Source organism: Pseudophryne corroboree, unplaced genomic scaffold, assembly GCF_028390025.1.
Source record: "Pseudophryne corroboree isolate aPseCor3 unplaced genomic scaffold, aPseCor3.hap2 scaffold_1196, whole genome shotgun sequence".
Classification (NCBI taxonomy): Eukaryota; Metazoa; Chordata; class Amphibia; order Anura; family Myobatrachidae; genus Pseudophryne; species Pseudophryne corroboree.
The window spans coordinates 145,645-160,148 of NW_026967821.1; the positions used below are offsets into that span (position 1 = coordinate 145,645).

A 14,504-nucleotide genomic window follows, 5' to 3' on the forward strand; every position below is an offset into this window, starting at 1 on the left:
CCTGTCAAGTGAAGGAGATCCAACTGAGGCAGCACAAGGAAACTCTCAAAAAGAGAACAAGGCTAGAGGAAGATCTGAGACAAAGAAATCTGACTTTTACCAGAGCTGACCAGAGGAAAGCACAAACACAGTCCCCCACTACCACAAATAATGCAGTCGAGTTTCCCACATTTGGGGAAATCACAGGGGTCAGCATACCCAGAATGCAATGAATGAACCTCACCCTGGGAGAACAATCTTCATGACCATGGTATCTCCTATGCAAAATAAGTATGATTTGGGATAGGGCTGGGGAGGGCCGCTGCTCAGGCACATCTCTGTCAAGTAAAGGAGATTCAACTGAGGCAGCACAAGGGAACTCTCATCTGGGGACAACAACTGCAGGGAGAACACATATTTTCAGATGAACATGGGAGAGCAGAAGGCTGCCTAATACTGAAGCACCCCAAACAACAAACCAAATGCAACAAATAGTACAAGCATTCCTGGGGGAAGGTCTGCAGAAGACGGATTTGCATACGGTGATGTCATCCAAGCAGTGGGCCAAAGTTGGCTGGAACCCTCATCTGCATATGAAAAGAGAAAAGGGGTATGCAGGGCATGGCGGCCTTTTGCGGCGCTTGGATGACCCTTAGTTCGCATTAAACACCTCCACCCTCCGTCGGTGTGGGGCTCATGTTGGCTATGCCCCAGCCCCTGAAGCATTCAAGCTGATTTCTTGCAGCAGCTGGGCACTGTAACAGCTCCAGAGCTGCTCTGAAAGGCAAGTAAAAGGGTGTGGGCCCTGCAGCACTACCTGTAGTTTGCATTGTGCGTTGGAAGGCACAAAGTAAGCAGACAGGAGGAGAAGTCAAGAGAGTCCACAAGGGTATAGAAGGGAGGGGCTCAAGAAAAAAGAAGTGGAAACAGACAGCAAACTAGGCTGGAGAGAGACCTGAGACAAAGAGATCTGAATTATATGAGAGCCGACCAGGGGAAACACAAATTATGCAGTCAAGTTTCCCACATTTGGGGAAATCGCAGGGGCAGCACACCCAGAGTGCAATGGGTGAGCCTTGCCCTGGGAGAAGCACCTACATGATCATAGTATCTCACCTGGCAGGTAAGTAGGAGTTGGGCTAGAGCTGGGGAAGGTCGCTGCTCGGGCACCCCCCTGTCAAGTGAAGGAGATCCAACTGAGGCAACACAAGGGAACTCTCGAAAGAAGAACAAGGCTAGAGGAAGATCTGAGACAAAGAAATCTGACTTTTACCAGAGCTGACCAGAGGAAAGCACAAACACAGTCCCCCACTACCACAAATAATGCAGTTGAGTTTCCCACATTTGGGGAAATTACAGGGGTCAGCATACCCAGAATGCAATGAATGAACCTCACCCTGGGAGAACAATCTTCATGACCATGGTATCTCCTATGCAAAATAAGTATGATTTGGGATAGGGCTGGGGAGGGCCGCTGCTCAGGCACATCTCTGTCAAGTAAAGGAGATTCAACTGAGGCAGCACAAGGGAACTCTCATCTGGGGACAACAACTGCAGGGAGAACACATATTTTCAGATGAACATGGGAGGGCAGAAGGCTGCCTAATACTGAAGCACCCCCAAACAACAAGCCAAATGCAACAACTAGTAAAAGCATTCCTGGGAGAAGGTCTGCAGAAGACGGATTTGCATACGGTGATGTCATCCAAGCAGTGGGCCAAAGTTGGCTGGAACCCTCATCTGCATATGCAAAGAAAAAAGGGTTATGCAGGGCATGGCGGCCTTTTGCGGTGCTTGGATGACCCCTAGTTCGCATTAAACACCTCCATTCTCCTTCGGTGTGGGGCTCATGTTGGCTATGCCCCAGCCCCTGAAGTATTCAAGCTGATTTCTTGCAGCAGCTGGGCACTGTAACAGCTCCAGAGCTGCTCTGTAAGGCAAGTAAAAGGGTGTGGGCCCTGCAGCACTACCTGTAGTTCGCATTGTGCGTTGGAAGGCACAAAGTAAGCAGACAGGAGAAGTCAGGAGAGTGCACAAGGGCATAGAAGGCAGGGGCTCAAGAAAAGAGAAGTGGAAACAGACAGCAAACTAGGCTAAAGAGAGACCTGAGACAAAGAGATCTGAATTATACGAGTAGCCGACCAGAGGAAACACAAATTATGCAATCAAGTGTCCCACATTTGGGGAAATCGTAGGAGCAGCACACCCAGAGTGCAATGGGTGAGCCTTGCCCTGGGAGAAGCACCTTCCTGATCATAGTATCTCACCTGGCAGGTAAGTAGGAGTTGGGCTTGAGCTGGGGAGGGTCGCTGCTCGGGCACCCCCCTGTCAAGTGAAGGAGATCCAACTGAGGCAGCACAAGGAAACTCTCAAAAAGAGAACAAGGCTAGAGGAAGATCTGAGACAAAGAAATCTGACTTTTACCAGAGCTGACCAGAGGAAAGCACAAACACAGTCCCCCACTACCACAAATAATGCAGTCGAGTTTCCCACATTTGGGGAAATCACAGGGGTCAGCATACCCAGAATGCAATGAATGAACCTCACCCTGGGAGAACAATCTTCATGACCATGGTATCTCCTATGCAAAATAAGTATGATTTGGGATAGGGCTGGGGAGGGCCGCTGCTCAGGCACATCTCTGTCAAGTAAAGGAGATTCAACTGAGGCAGCACAAGGGAACTCTCATCTGGGGACAACAACTGCAGGGAGAACACATATTTTCAGATGAACATGGGAGAGCAGAAGGCTGCCTAATACTGAAGCACCCCAAACAACAAACCAAATGCAACAAATAGTACAAGCATTCCTGGGGGAAGGTCTGCAGAAGACGGATTTGCATACGGTGATGTCATCCAAGCAGTGGGCCAAAGTTGGCTGGAACCCTCATCTGCATATGAAAAGAGAAAAGGGGTATGCAGGGCATGGCGGCCTTTTGCGGCGCTTGGATGACCCTTAGTTCGCATTAAACACCTCCACCCTCCGTCGGTGTGGGGCTCATGTTGGCTATGCCCCAGCCCCTGAAGCATTCAAGCTGATTTCTTGCAGCAGCTGGGCACTGTAACAGCTCCAGAGCTGCTCTGAAAGGCAAGTAAAAGGGTGTGGGCCCTGCAGCACTACCTGTAGTTTGCATTGTGCGTTGGAAGGCACAAAGTAAGCAGACAGGAGGAGAAGTCAAGAGAGTCCACAAGGGTATAGAAGGGAGGGGCTCAAGAAAAAAGAAGTGGAAACAGACAGCAAACTAGGCTGGAGAGAGACCTGAGACAAAGAGATCTGAATTATATGAGAGCCGACCAGGGGAAACACAAATTATGCAGTCAAGTTTCCCACATTTGGGGAAATCGCAGGGGCAGCACACCCAGAGTGCAATGGGTGAGCCTTGCCCTGGGAGAAGCACCTACATGATCATAGTATCTCACCTGGCAGGTAAGTAGGAGTTGGGCTAGAGCTGGGGAGGGTCGCTGCTCGGGCACCCCCCTGTCAAGTGAAGGAGATCCAACTGAGGCAACACAAGGGAACTCTCGAAAGAAGAACAAGGCTAGATGAAGATCTGAGACAAAGAAATCTGACTTTTACCAGAGCTGACCAGAGGAAAGCACAAACACAGTCCCCCACTACCACAAATAATGCAGTTGAGTTTCCCACATTTGGGGAAATCACAGGGGTCAGCATACCCAGAATGCAATGAATGAACCTAACCCTGGGAGAACAATCTTCATGACCATGGTATCTCCTATGCAAAATAAGTATGATTTGGGATAGGGCTGGGGAGGGCCGCTGCTCAGGCACATCTCTGTCAAGTAAAGGAGATTCAACTGAGGCAGCACAAGGGAACTCTCATCTGGGGACAACAACTGCAGGGAGAACACATATTTTCAGATGAACATGGGAGGGCAGAAGGCTGCCTAATACTGAAGCACCCCCAAACAACAAACCAAATGCAACAACTAGTAAAAGCATTCCTGGGAGAAGGTCTGCAGAAGACGGATTTGCATACGGTGATGTCATCCAAGCAGTGGGCCAAAGTTGGCTGGAACCCTCATCTGCATATGCAAAGAAAAAAGGGTTATGCAGGGCATGGCGGCCTTTTGCGGTGCTTGGATGACCCCTAGTTCGCATTAAACACCTCCATTCTCCTTCGGTGTGGGGCTCATGTTGGCTATGCCCCAGCCCCTGAAGTATTCAAGCTGATTTCTTGCAGCAGCTGGGCACTGTAACAGCTCCAGAGCTGATCTGTAAGGCAAGTAAAAGGGTGTGGGCCCTGCAGCACTACCTGTAGTTCGCATTGTGCGTTGGAAGGCACAAAGTAAGCAGACAGGAGAAGTCAGGAGAGTGCACAAGGGCATAGACGGCAGGGGCTCAAGAAAAGAGAAGTGGAAACAGACAGCAAACTAGGCTGGAGAGAGACCTGAGACAAAGAGATCTGAATTATACAAGCGCCGACCAGGGGAAACACAAATTATGCAGTCAAGTTTCCCACATTTGGGGAAATCGCAGGAGCAGCACACCCAGAGTGCAATGGGTGAGCCTTGCCCTGGGAGAAGCACCTTCATGATCATAGTATCTCACCTGGCAGGTATGTAGGAGTTGGGCTAGAGCTGGGGAGGGTCGCTACTCGGGTACCCCCCTGTCAAGTGAAGGAGATCAAACTGAGGCAGCACAATGGAACTCTCGAAAGAAGAACAAGGCTAGAGGAAGATCTGAGACAAAGAAATCTGACTTTTACCAGAGCTGACCAGAGGAAAACACAAAAACAGTCCCCCACTACCACAAATAATGCAGTTGAGTTTCCCACATTTGGGGAAATCACAGGGGTCAGCATACCCAGAATGCAATGAATGAACCTCATCCTGGGAGAACAGTCTTTATGACCATGGTATCTCCTATGCAAAATAAGTATGATTTGGGATAGGGCTGGGGAGGGCCGCTGCTCAGGCACATCTCTGTCAAGTAAAGGAGATTCAACTGAGGCAGCACAAGGGAACTCTCATCTGGGGACAACAACTGCAGGGAGAACACATATTTTCAGATGAACATGGGAGGGCAGAAGGCTGCCTAATACTGAAGCACGCCCAAACAACAAACCAAATGCAACAACTAGTACAAGCATTCCTGGGGGAAGGTCTGCAGAAGACGGATTTGCATACGGTGATGTCATCCAAGCAGTGGGCCAAAGTTGGCTGGAACCCTCATCTGCATATGAAAAGAGAAAAGGGGTATGCAGGGCATGGCGGCCTTTTGCGGCGCTTGGATGACCCTTAGTTCGCATTAAACACCCCCACCCTCCTTCGGTGTGGGGCTCATGTTGGCCATGCCCCAGCCCCTGAAGCATTCAAGCTGATTTCTTGCAGCAGCTTGGCACTGTAACAGCTCCAGAGCTGCTCTGTAAGGCAAGTAAAAGGGTGTGGGCCCTGCAGCACTACCTGTAGTTTGCATTGTGCATTGGAAGGCACTTAAGAAAAGAGAAGTGGAAACAGACAGCAAACTAGGCTGGAGAGAGACCTGAGACAAAGAGATCTGAATTATACGAGAGCCGACCAGGGGAAACACAAATTATGCAGTCAAGTTTCCCACATTTGGGGAAATCGCAGGAGCAGCACACCCAGAGTGCAATGGGTGAGCCTTGCCCTGGGAGAAGCACCTACGTGATCATAGTATCTCACCTGGCAGGTAAGTAGGAGTTGGGCTAGAGCTGGGGAGGGTCGCTGCTCGGGTACCCCCCCTGTCAAGTGAAGGAGATCCAACTGAGGCAGCACAAGGGAATTCTCGAAAGAAGAACAAGGCTAGAGGAAGATCTGAGACAAAGAAATCTGACTTTTACCAGAGCTGACCAGAGGAAAACACAAACACAGTCCCCCACTACCACAAATAATGCTGTCGAGTTTCCCACATTTGGGGAAATCACAGGGGTCAGCATACCCAGAATGCAATGAATGAACCTCATACTGGGAGAATAATCTTCATGACCATGGTCTCTCCTATGCAAAATAAGTATGATTTGGGATAGGGCTGGGGAGGGCCGCTGCTCAGGCACATCTCTGTCAAGTAAAGGAGATTCAACTGAGGCAGCATAAAGGAACTCTCATCTGGGGACAACAACTGCAGGGAGAACACATATTTTCAGATGAACATGGGAGGGCAGAAGGCTGCCTAATACTGAAGCACCCCCAAACAACAAACCAAATGCAACAACTAGTGCAAGCATTCCTGGGGGAAGGCCTGCAGCAGATGGATTTGCATATGGTGATGTCATCCAAAGCAGTGGGTCAAAGTTGGCTTCAACCCTCGTCTTTATATGAAATGAGAAAAGGGGCGTGCAGGGCATGGCGGCCTTTTGCGGCGCTTGGATGACCCCTAGTTCGCATTAAACACCTCCACCCTCCTTCGGTGTGGGGCTCATGTTGGCTATGCCCCAGCCCCTGAAGCATTCAAGCTGATTTCTTGCATTAGCTGGGCACTGTAACTGCTCCAGAGCTGCTCTGTACGGCAAGTAAAAGGGTGTGGGCCCTGCAGCACTACCTGTAGTTTGCATTGTGCATTGGAAGGCACAAAGTAAGCAGACGGGAGAAGTAAGGATAGTGCGCAAGGCCATAGAATGGAGCGGCTTAAGAAAAGAGAAGTGGAAACAGACAGCAAACTAGGCTGGAGAGAGACCTGAGACAAAGAGATCTGAATTATACCAGAGCCGACCAGGGGAAACACAAATTATGCAGTCAAGTTTCCCACATTTGGGGAAATCGCAGGGGCAGCACATCCAGAGTGCAATGGGTGAGCCTTGCCCTGGGAGAAGCACCTTCATGATTATAGCATCTCACCTGGCAGGTAAGTAGAAGTTGGGCTAGAGCTGGGGAGAGTCGCTGCACGGGCACCCCCCTGTCAAGTGAAGGAGATCCAACTGAGGCAGCACAAGGGAACTCTCGAAAGAAGAACAAGGCTAGAGGAAGATCTGAAACAAAGAAATCTGACTTTTACCAGAGCTGACCAGAGGAAAGCACAAACACAGTCCCCCACTACCACAAATAATGCAGTTGAGTTTCCCACATTTGGGGAAATCACAGGGGTCAGCATACCCAGAATGCAATGAATGAACCTCACCCTGGGAGAACAATCTTCAAGACCATGGTCTCTCCTATGCAAAATAAGTATGATTTGGGATAGGGCTGGGGAGGGCCGCTGCTCAGGCACATCTCTGTCAAGTAAAGGAGATTCAACTGAGGCAGCACAAGGGAACTCTCATCTGGGGACAACAACTGCAGGGAGAACACATATTTTCAGATGAACATGGGAGGGCAGAAGGCTGCCTAATACTGAAGCACCCCCAAACAACAAACCAAATGCAACAACTAGTGCAAGCATTCCTGGGGGAAGGCCTGCAGCAGATGGATTTGCATATGGTGATGCCATCCAAGCAGTGGGTCAAAGTTGGCTTCAACCCTCGTCTGCATATGAAAAGAGAAAAGGGGCGTGCAGGGCATGGCGGCCTTTTGCGGCGCTTGGATGACCCCTAGTTCGCATTACACACCTCCACCCTCCTTCGGTGTGGGGCTCATGTTGGCTATGCCCCAGCCCCTGAAGCATTCAAGCTGATTTCTTGCAGCAGCTGGGCACTGTAACTGCTCCAGAGCTGCTCTGTAAGGCAAGTAAAAGGGTGTGGGCCCTGCAGCACTACCTGTAGTTTGCATTGTGCGTTGGAAGGCACGAAGTAAGCAGACGGGAGAAGTCAGGATAGTGCGCAAGGGCATAGAAGGGAGCGGCTCAAGAAAAGAGAAGTGGAAACAGACAGCAAACTAGGCTGGAGAGAGACCTGAGACAAAGAGATCTGAATTATACGAGAGATGACCAAGGGAAACACAAATTATGCAGTCAAGTTTCCCACATTTGGGGAAATCGCAGGGGCAGCACAACCAGAGTGCAATGGGTGAGCCTTGCCCTGGGAGAAGCACCTTCATGATCATAGTATCTCACCTGGCAGGTAAGTAGGAGTTGGGCTAGAGCTGGGGAGGGTCACTGCTCGGGCACCCCCCTCTCAAGTGAAAGAGATCCAACTGAGGCAGCACAAGGGAACTCTCGAAAGAAGAACAAGGCTAGAGGAAGATCTGATATAAAGAAATCTGATTTTTACCAGAGCTGACCAGAGGAAAGCACAAACACAGTCCCCCACTACCACAAATAATGCAGTCGAGTTTCCCACATTTGGGGAAATCACAGGGGTCAGCATACCCAAAATGCAATGAATGAACCTCACCCTCGGAGAACAATCTTCATGAAAATGGTATCTCCTATGCAAAATAAGTATGATTTGGGATAGGGCTGGGGAGGGCCGCTGCTCAGGCACATCTCTGTCAAGTAAAGGAGATTCAACTGAGGCAGCACAAGGGAACTCCCATCTGGGGACAACAACTGCAGGGAGAACACATATTTTCAGATGAACATGGGAGGGCAGAAGGCTGCCTAATACTGAAGCACCCCCAAACAACAAACCAAATGCAACAACTAGTACAAGCATTCCTGGGGGAAGTTCTGCAGAAGACGGATTTGCATACGGTGATGTCATCCAAGCAGTGGGCCAAAGTTGGCTGGAACCCTCATCTGCATATGAAAAGAGAAAAGGGGTATGCAGGGCATGGCGGCCTTTTGCGGCGCTTGGATGACCCTTAGTTCACATTAAACACCCCCACCCTCCTTCGGTGTGGGGCTCATGTTTGCTATGCCCCAGCCCCTGAAGCATTCAAGCTGATTTCTTGCAGCAGCTGGGCACTGTAACAGCTCCAGAGCTGCTCTGTACGGCAAGTAAAAGGGTGTGGGCCCTGCAGCACTACCTGTAGTTTGCATTGTGCATTGGAAGGCACTTAAGAAAAGAGAAGTGGAAACAGACAGCAAACTAGGCTGGAGAGAGACCTGAGACAAAGAGATCTGAATTATACGAGAGCCGACCAGGGGAAACACAAATTATGCAGTCAAGTTTCCCACATTTGGGGAAATCGCAGGAGCAGCACACCCAGAGTGCAATGGGTGAGCCTTGCCCTGGGAGAAGCACCTACGTGATCATAGTATCTCACCTGGCAGGTAAGTAGGAGTTGGGCTAGAGCTGGGGAGGGTCGCTGCTCGGGTACCCCCCTGTCAAGTGAAGGAGATCCAACTGAGGCAGCACAAGGGAATTCTCGAAAGAAGAACAAGGCTAGAGGAAGATCTGAGACAAAGAAATCTGACTTTTACCAGAGCTGACCAGAGGAAAGCACAAACACAGTCCCCCACTACCACAAATAATGCTGTCGAGTTTCCCACATTTGGGGAAATCACAGGGGTCAGCATACCCAGAATGCAATGAATGAACCTCACCCTGGGAGAATAATCTTTATGACCATGGTCTCTCCTATGCAAAATAAGTATGATTTGGGATAGGGCTGGGGAGGGCCGCTGCTCAGGCACATCTCTGTCAAGTAAAGGAGATTCAACTGAGGCAGCACAAGGGAACTCTCATCTGGGGACAACAACTGCAGGGAGAACACATATTTTCAGATGAACATGGGAGGGCAGAAGGCTGCCTAATACTGAAGCACCCCCAAACAACAAACCAAATGCAACAACTAGTGCAAGCATTCCTGGGGGAAGGCCTGCAGCAGATGGATTTGCATATGGTGATGTCATCCAAACAGTGGGTCAAAGTTGGCTTCAACCCTCGTCTGCATATGAAAAGAGACAAGGGGCGTGCAGGGCATGGCGGCCTTTTGCGGCGCTTGGATGACCCCTAGTTCGCATTACACACCTCCACCCTCCTTCGGTGTGGGGCTCATGTTGGCTATGCCCCAGCCCCTGCTTCAGGGGCTGGGGCATAGCCAACATGAGCCCCACACCAAAGGAGAGTGGGGGTGTTTAATGCAAACTAGGGGTCATCCAAGCACTGCAAAAGGCCGCCATGCCCTGCATGCCCCTTTTCTCTTTTTATATGCAGATGAGGGTTCCAGCCAACTTTGGCCCACTGCTTGGATGACATCACCGTATGCAAATCCGTCTGCTGCAGACCTTCCCCCAGGAATGCTTGTACTAGTTGTTGGATATGGTTTGATATTTGATGGTGCTTCAGTATTAGGCAGCCTTCCGCCCTCCCATGTTCATCTGAAAAGATGTGGTCTCCCTGCAGTTGTTGTCCCCAGACGAGAGTTCCCTTGTGCTTCCTCAGTTGAATCTCCTTAACTTGACGGGGGAGGGGCTGCCCGAGCTGCCACCCTCCCCAGCCCTATCCCAACTCATACTTATTTTACATATTAGATCTCTTGATCATGAAGATTGTTCTCACAGGGTGAGGTTCATCCATTATATTTTAAAATAGGAAGGTACAAATTACATATTTGAATTGCATCTATGTGCTGGATTCAAATGCCCCCCCCCCCTTCCTTTCTCAATTGTGCCCGTCAGCAGCTATTCTAAGGTTGCTGCCAATGGGTGTGACACATTAATTTCTTCTGTGGGGTACACTGGACTCCACAAGGATTCACATTGGGGTGTAGAGTAGGATCTTGATCTGAGGCACCAACCGGCTCAAAGCTTTTGACTGTTCCCAAGATGCTCAGCGCATCCTCCTCTATAACCCCGCTTCCATGAACAGGGAGCTCAGTTTGTAGTTGGTGCCTTCAGTAGCAGGCCACTTAACAGGGGCCTGCCTCAGGCAGCCTATTCTTAGCTATTAATTTTGACAAGAAAAGAAGAACTTGTTTTATGAGAATCTACAAGGGCTGCAGCAGGCTAGGTCTAATAGACATCTTTACTGCAGCTTCATCACTCCCAGCGGCGCTGTATACTCCCGTGCCCTGGTTGCTGGGTCACTGCAGCGGAGGCTCCGGTTTCTTCCTAAGGTCAGTCACACACACACACCGCCCTTCCGGATCACGAGGCCGCTGATTAAGGGGAGCGTGGCCGTAGGGGGTGGGCCGTGTGCGCACTGGGGTGGACACTGATTACTGGGCAGCCGCTCCACTAGCCACCAGGTACAGTTAAGGAGCACAGGTCTGGGGGTTTTTCTCCTATATTAACCCAATTTTGTACTGCCCGCAGCGCATTGTGATAGGTAATAGGGCCTGATTCAGGTTGGATTGCAATCACAATAAGCGATCCAACTGCAAAAATTGCTAAGAGCATACGCATGTGCCTGCATGCGATCGCCTCTGCCTGTCAATCGGGGCAGGGGGGGAGAGTGGGGTCAGCAACACTCCATTTCCAAGTCAGGGATGGAGCAGTGCGGGGGCAAGGCTTCAAAATGGGGTCTGCAATGGAGGAGACACAGGGGGCGTGGTCACAGCGGCTGTATGACATCACATTCAGCCGCTGTGATCACAAAAATGGTGGCGACTTCCTGCGCGCACATACAGTCTGCACCAGCAGGAGGCTACACCATTGTTTATGATCACGCTGAACTGCAGTGCGACTGCAATTACAGCATGGTCAAGAAGGGAGGTGTCATACTGGGTGGCCATGCCCTGTCACTGTGCAGGAGCCAGCACCGCTTACACACTAGTCCCCGGGTGCAGCACCCAACCCCCGGGACACCCGGAGCAACAAAATGTAGATTCAGGCCACCAGGCCACGCCCCTACCTATGAAATCATGCCTCCTTTTTACCATTGCGCTGCTTATTTGCACGCACTGCATTACAATCTCCCTCGACACCTCTCTGGGTGTCACCAGTGATAGTGACACCTCTGCCATGCTTGTAGCAGCTAGTCCAAAGATCTATGCCTCAAGCCCTGAGTGTTTGCCCTTGTGACTTGTTGATCATCATAGCGAAGCAGATGCTTACAGAAAACTGCAGGGGCTTAGATTGAAAATAAAAAAAATTGATGGGTATAAGGTAGAGAGGAGCGGGTTCGGTTCTCCGAGAACCGAATTCCCCACGAACTCCACGTGGTTTACACTGGTCTGAGGCAGGCTCGGTTGTTCCCGCCTGACTCGGAAAACCTGAACAAGGGAAAATGTCATCATCCCGCTGTCGGATTCTCGCGAGATTCGGATATTATATATAGAGCTGCGCGTTGCCGCCATTTTTACTCGTGCATTGAAGAGAGAGCGGAGAGGACGTGGCTATGTTCTCTCAGTGGAAATCTCAATATCAGTGCTCAGTATCAGTGGTTACTTATTGCTGCTCAGTAATACTAGTAGTGTGTCTCTCCTGCTCAGTGTCAGTTCTCAGTAGTATCCTCATCAGTGCTCAGTATCACTGCTCATTGTCTTGTGCTGCATTGTGGTGCTCAGCATACTACAGTACATTACTAATAGTCCAGTGCTGCATCTTGCTGCTCAGTGTCAGTTCTAGTATCCTCATCAGTGCTCACTATCACTGCTCATTGCATTGTGGTGTTCTGTATACTACAGTAATATAGTAACATATAGTAACATAGTTTTTGAGGTTGAATAGAGGCAAATTGCCCATCGTGTTCAACCTGTTTTAAGTTGTGATGATTCTACATACTTGCTGAATAATGTTTTATGACTAGTTAGCTACTATAACTCATGTTACCCCCGGATTAACCATGTTGATATTTTAAGTATTATAACCTTGGATAGCTTTTTCATTCAGAAATGTAGCCATTCCTTTTTTAAATCCAATTACAGAGTCCGCCATTACCACCTTCCCTGGCAGGGAATTCCACATCCTGATTGCCCTAACAGTGAAGAAACCTTTCCTCCATTGCGTTCTGAACTTTCCTCCAGTCGCAGCGAGTGACCACGTGTTCTTTTAATAAATAATTCCTCTGATAACTCTTTGTTATGTATCTTTACATATTTGAAGATATTAATAATATCTCCTCTTAGGCACCTCTTTTCTAGTGTATACATATTCAGCCTAGTAAGTCTTTCCTTATAGTCCAGTACTTTTAGGCCTTTAATCAATTTAGTCTTCAGGATCTCTCGGACTTCCATGAGCAGCAGAGTAGTGCAATGGAAGGATGCTGGGCGCATAACCCAGAGGTCGATTAATCGAAACTATCCTCTGCTATGTGCATTTTTTTTTATAATTAAAGTAATCAAAAACTGGGATTGATATTTTGGCTCTTTTATTTTTACTTAAAGTACAATAACTTTTATCATTTTAATTTGTTTTAATAGTATATTGACAGCATTGTTTTCTTTAAAAAATCCACTTAATTTTCTTTACCCTATTACTGAAATGGTAATTGACAAAAACAAACTACATTGTCACCAGAAGAGCAATGCAAAATGTACAAGTGATATATTAAAATCATCTTCCATCTTGAATTTCAATGATGCATTGGGACAACAATTTTGTGAGAAACATCTTCACCCATAAAGAAAGATTTTCTTAATTCCTTATCTGTGTGCTGATTAGATATTACCTTGTTTTCACATTAAACAGACTTCCACATGAGAAAGCAGCAAGGATGCAGTAACGTTTATGTTTCCTGGTGTCAACCTGTATTATTTCAGTAGACATTGAAATGAGGATGCATCTTGCTGCCTTTCCAATGTAGCAAGTTTAATTCAGTAATAGGTGAAAAAACATTCCTACAAAGGTGTTAATCAGAGACTTGGCTTTGTGGACACTTTTCAGAGAGCAAATTTGTTAGCATAAAAATAAAGTCAGAAAATGAAGAGCTGTTTAATCACTCAATTGGACTTTTCTGCCAGCATAATTTTTTTTTCTCTGCAACCCACTGCTAAATTGTGCTTCCTAGCTGTTTTTTATAAAATCACTTAATCAAATCTAACTCTGATTACATCAGAGAAGGCCAGGTACCCTACACCATAAGAGGGGGTTTGAAATTTTGACTTGTCTACTTAAAGATCACCAAAATCTGATCACAAGGTCAATTACATCCCTGGGTGGGATTGAACCACCAACCTTTTGGTTAATAGCCAAACATGCTAACCGATTGCACCACAGAGACACCTCGTAAAAGTCCATTCTGACAAAGGCTAATAAGCATTCATCTAGAACGTTTCCTAGAAAAACTTTAAAAAGTCAATAATCTGGAGAGTTTTTGTAAGAAACACATTGCTACTTTCCCATGATGAGTGAGTGCTTCAGGATCTCTTGCACTTACATGAGCAGCAGAGTACTGCAACGGAAGCATGCTGGGCCCATAACCCAGATGTAGGCAGATTGAAACTATCTTCTGCTATATGCATTGTTTTTTGTTAATTAAAGTAATCCAAAACTGGGATTGATATTTTGGCTCTTTTATTTTTACTTAAAGTACAATAACTTTTACCATTTTAATTTGTTTTAATAGTAAATTGACAGTATTGTTTTCTTTCAAAAATCCACTTAATTTTCTTTACCCTATTATTAAAATGGTAATTGACAAAAACAAACTACATTGTCACCAGAAGAGCAGTATAAAATGTACAAGTGATATATTAAAATCATCATTCCAGCTTGAATTTCAATGATGCTTTGGTGCAACAATTTTGTGAGAAACATCTTCACCCATAAAGAAAGATTTTCTTAATTCCTTACCTGTGTGCTGATTAGATATCACCTTGTTTTCACATTAAACAGACTTCCCCATG

The 14,504-nt window shown here is 47.8% G+C and overlaps 15 non-coding genes and 3 pseudogenes across 15 annotated transcripts; all 18 read right to left on the reverse strand.

Moving 5' to 3' along the window:
• Positions 1-110: 110 nt before the first annotated feature.
• Positions 111-274, reverse strand: LOC134991005 (U1 spliceosomal RNA). Its single transcript, XR_010195466.1, has one exon. It is a non-coding gene; the product is annotated as a U1 spliceosomal RNA (small nuclear RNA).
• Positions 275-968: 694 nt separating this feature from the next.
• Positions 969-1,110, reverse strand: LOC134991019 (U1 spliceosomal RNA; annotated as a pseudogene).
• Positions 1,111-1,262: 152 nt separating this feature from the next.
• Positions 1,263-1,426, reverse strand: LOC134990979 (U1 spliceosomal RNA). The gene has a single exon (XR_010195440.1). It is a non-coding gene; the product is annotated as a U1 spliceosomal RNA (small nuclear RNA).
• Positions 1,427-2,097: 671 nt separating this feature from the next.
• LOC134991011 (U1 spliceosomal RNA) lies at positions 2,098-2,261 on the reverse strand. The gene has a single exon (XR_010195472.1). It is a non-coding gene; the product is annotated as a U1 spliceosomal RNA (small nuclear RNA).
• A 152-nt stretch (positions 2,262-2,413) lies between these two features.
• LOC134991017 (U1 spliceosomal RNA) lies at positions 2,414-2,577 on the reverse strand. The gene has a single exon (XR_010195477.1). It is a non-coding gene; the product is annotated as a U1 spliceosomal RNA (small nuclear RNA).
• A 694-nt stretch (positions 2,578-3,271) lies between these two features.
• On the reverse strand, positions 3,272-3,413 carry LOC134991020 (U1 spliceosomal RNA; annotated as a pseudogene).
• A 152-nt stretch (positions 3,414-3,565) lies between these two features.
• On the reverse strand, positions 3,566-3,729 carry LOC134990965 (U1 spliceosomal RNA). The gene has a single exon (XR_010195426.1). It is a non-coding gene; the product is annotated as a U1 spliceosomal RNA (small nuclear RNA).
• A 671-nt stretch (positions 3,730-4,400) lies between these two features.
• On the reverse strand, positions 4,401-4,563 carry LOC134991007 (U1 spliceosomal RNA). The gene has a single exon (XR_010195468.1). It is a non-coding gene; the product is annotated as a U1 spliceosomal RNA (small nuclear RNA).
• Positions 4,564-4,715: 152 nt separating this feature from the next.
• LOC134990992 (U1 spliceosomal RNA) lies at positions 4,716-4,879 on the reverse strand. The gene has a single exon (XR_010195453.1). It is a non-coding gene; the product is annotated as a U1 spliceosomal RNA (small nuclear RNA).
• Positions 4,880-5,494: 615 nt separating this feature from the next.
• Positions 5,495-5,657, reverse strand: LOC134991015 (U1 spliceosomal RNA). Its single transcript, XR_010195475.1, has one exon. It is a non-coding gene; the product is annotated as a U1 spliceosomal RNA (small nuclear RNA).
• Positions 5,658-5,810: 153 nt separating this feature from the next.
• LOC134990997 (U1 spliceosomal RNA) lies at positions 5,811-5,974 on the reverse strand. Its single transcript, XR_010195458.1, has one exon. It is a non-coding gene; the product is annotated as a U1 spliceosomal RNA (small nuclear RNA).
• Positions 5,975-6,657: 683 nt separating this feature from the next.
• On the reverse strand, positions 6,658-6,809 carry LOC134991021 (U1 spliceosomal RNA; annotated as a pseudogene).
• Positions 6,810-6,961: 152 nt separating this feature from the next.
• LOC134990976 (U1 spliceosomal RNA) lies at positions 6,962-7,125 on the reverse strand. Its single transcript, XR_010195437.1, has one exon. It is a non-coding gene; the product is annotated as a U1 spliceosomal RNA (small nuclear RNA).
• A 671-nt stretch (positions 7,126-7,796) lies between these two features.
• On the reverse strand, positions 7,797-7,959 carry LOC134991018 (U1 spliceosomal RNA). The gene has a single exon (XR_010195478.1). It is a non-coding gene; the product is annotated as a U1 spliceosomal RNA (small nuclear RNA).
• Positions 7,960-8,111: 152 nt separating this feature from the next.
• Positions 8,112-8,275, reverse strand: LOC134990982 (U1 spliceosomal RNA). The gene has a single exon (XR_010195443.1). It is a non-coding gene; the product is annotated as a U1 spliceosomal RNA (small nuclear RNA).
• Positions 8,276-8,890: 615 nt separating this feature from the next.
• Positions 8,891-9,053, reverse strand: LOC134991016 (U1 spliceosomal RNA). Its single transcript, XR_010195476.1, has one exon. It is a non-coding gene; the product is annotated as a U1 spliceosomal RNA (small nuclear RNA).
• Positions 9,054-9,205: 152 nt separating this feature from the next.
• On the reverse strand, positions 9,206-9,369 carry LOC134990988 (U1 spliceosomal RNA). Its single transcript, XR_010195449.1, has one exon. It is a non-coding gene; the product is annotated as a U1 spliceosomal RNA (small nuclear RNA).
• A 4,436-nt stretch (positions 9,370-13,805) lies between these two features.
• Positions 13,806-13,879, reverse strand: TRNAN-AUU (transfer RNA asparagine (anticodon AUU)). The gene has a single exon. It is a non-coding gene; the product is annotated as a tRNA-Asn (tRNA).
• Positions 13,880-14,504: the final 625 nt, after the last annotated feature.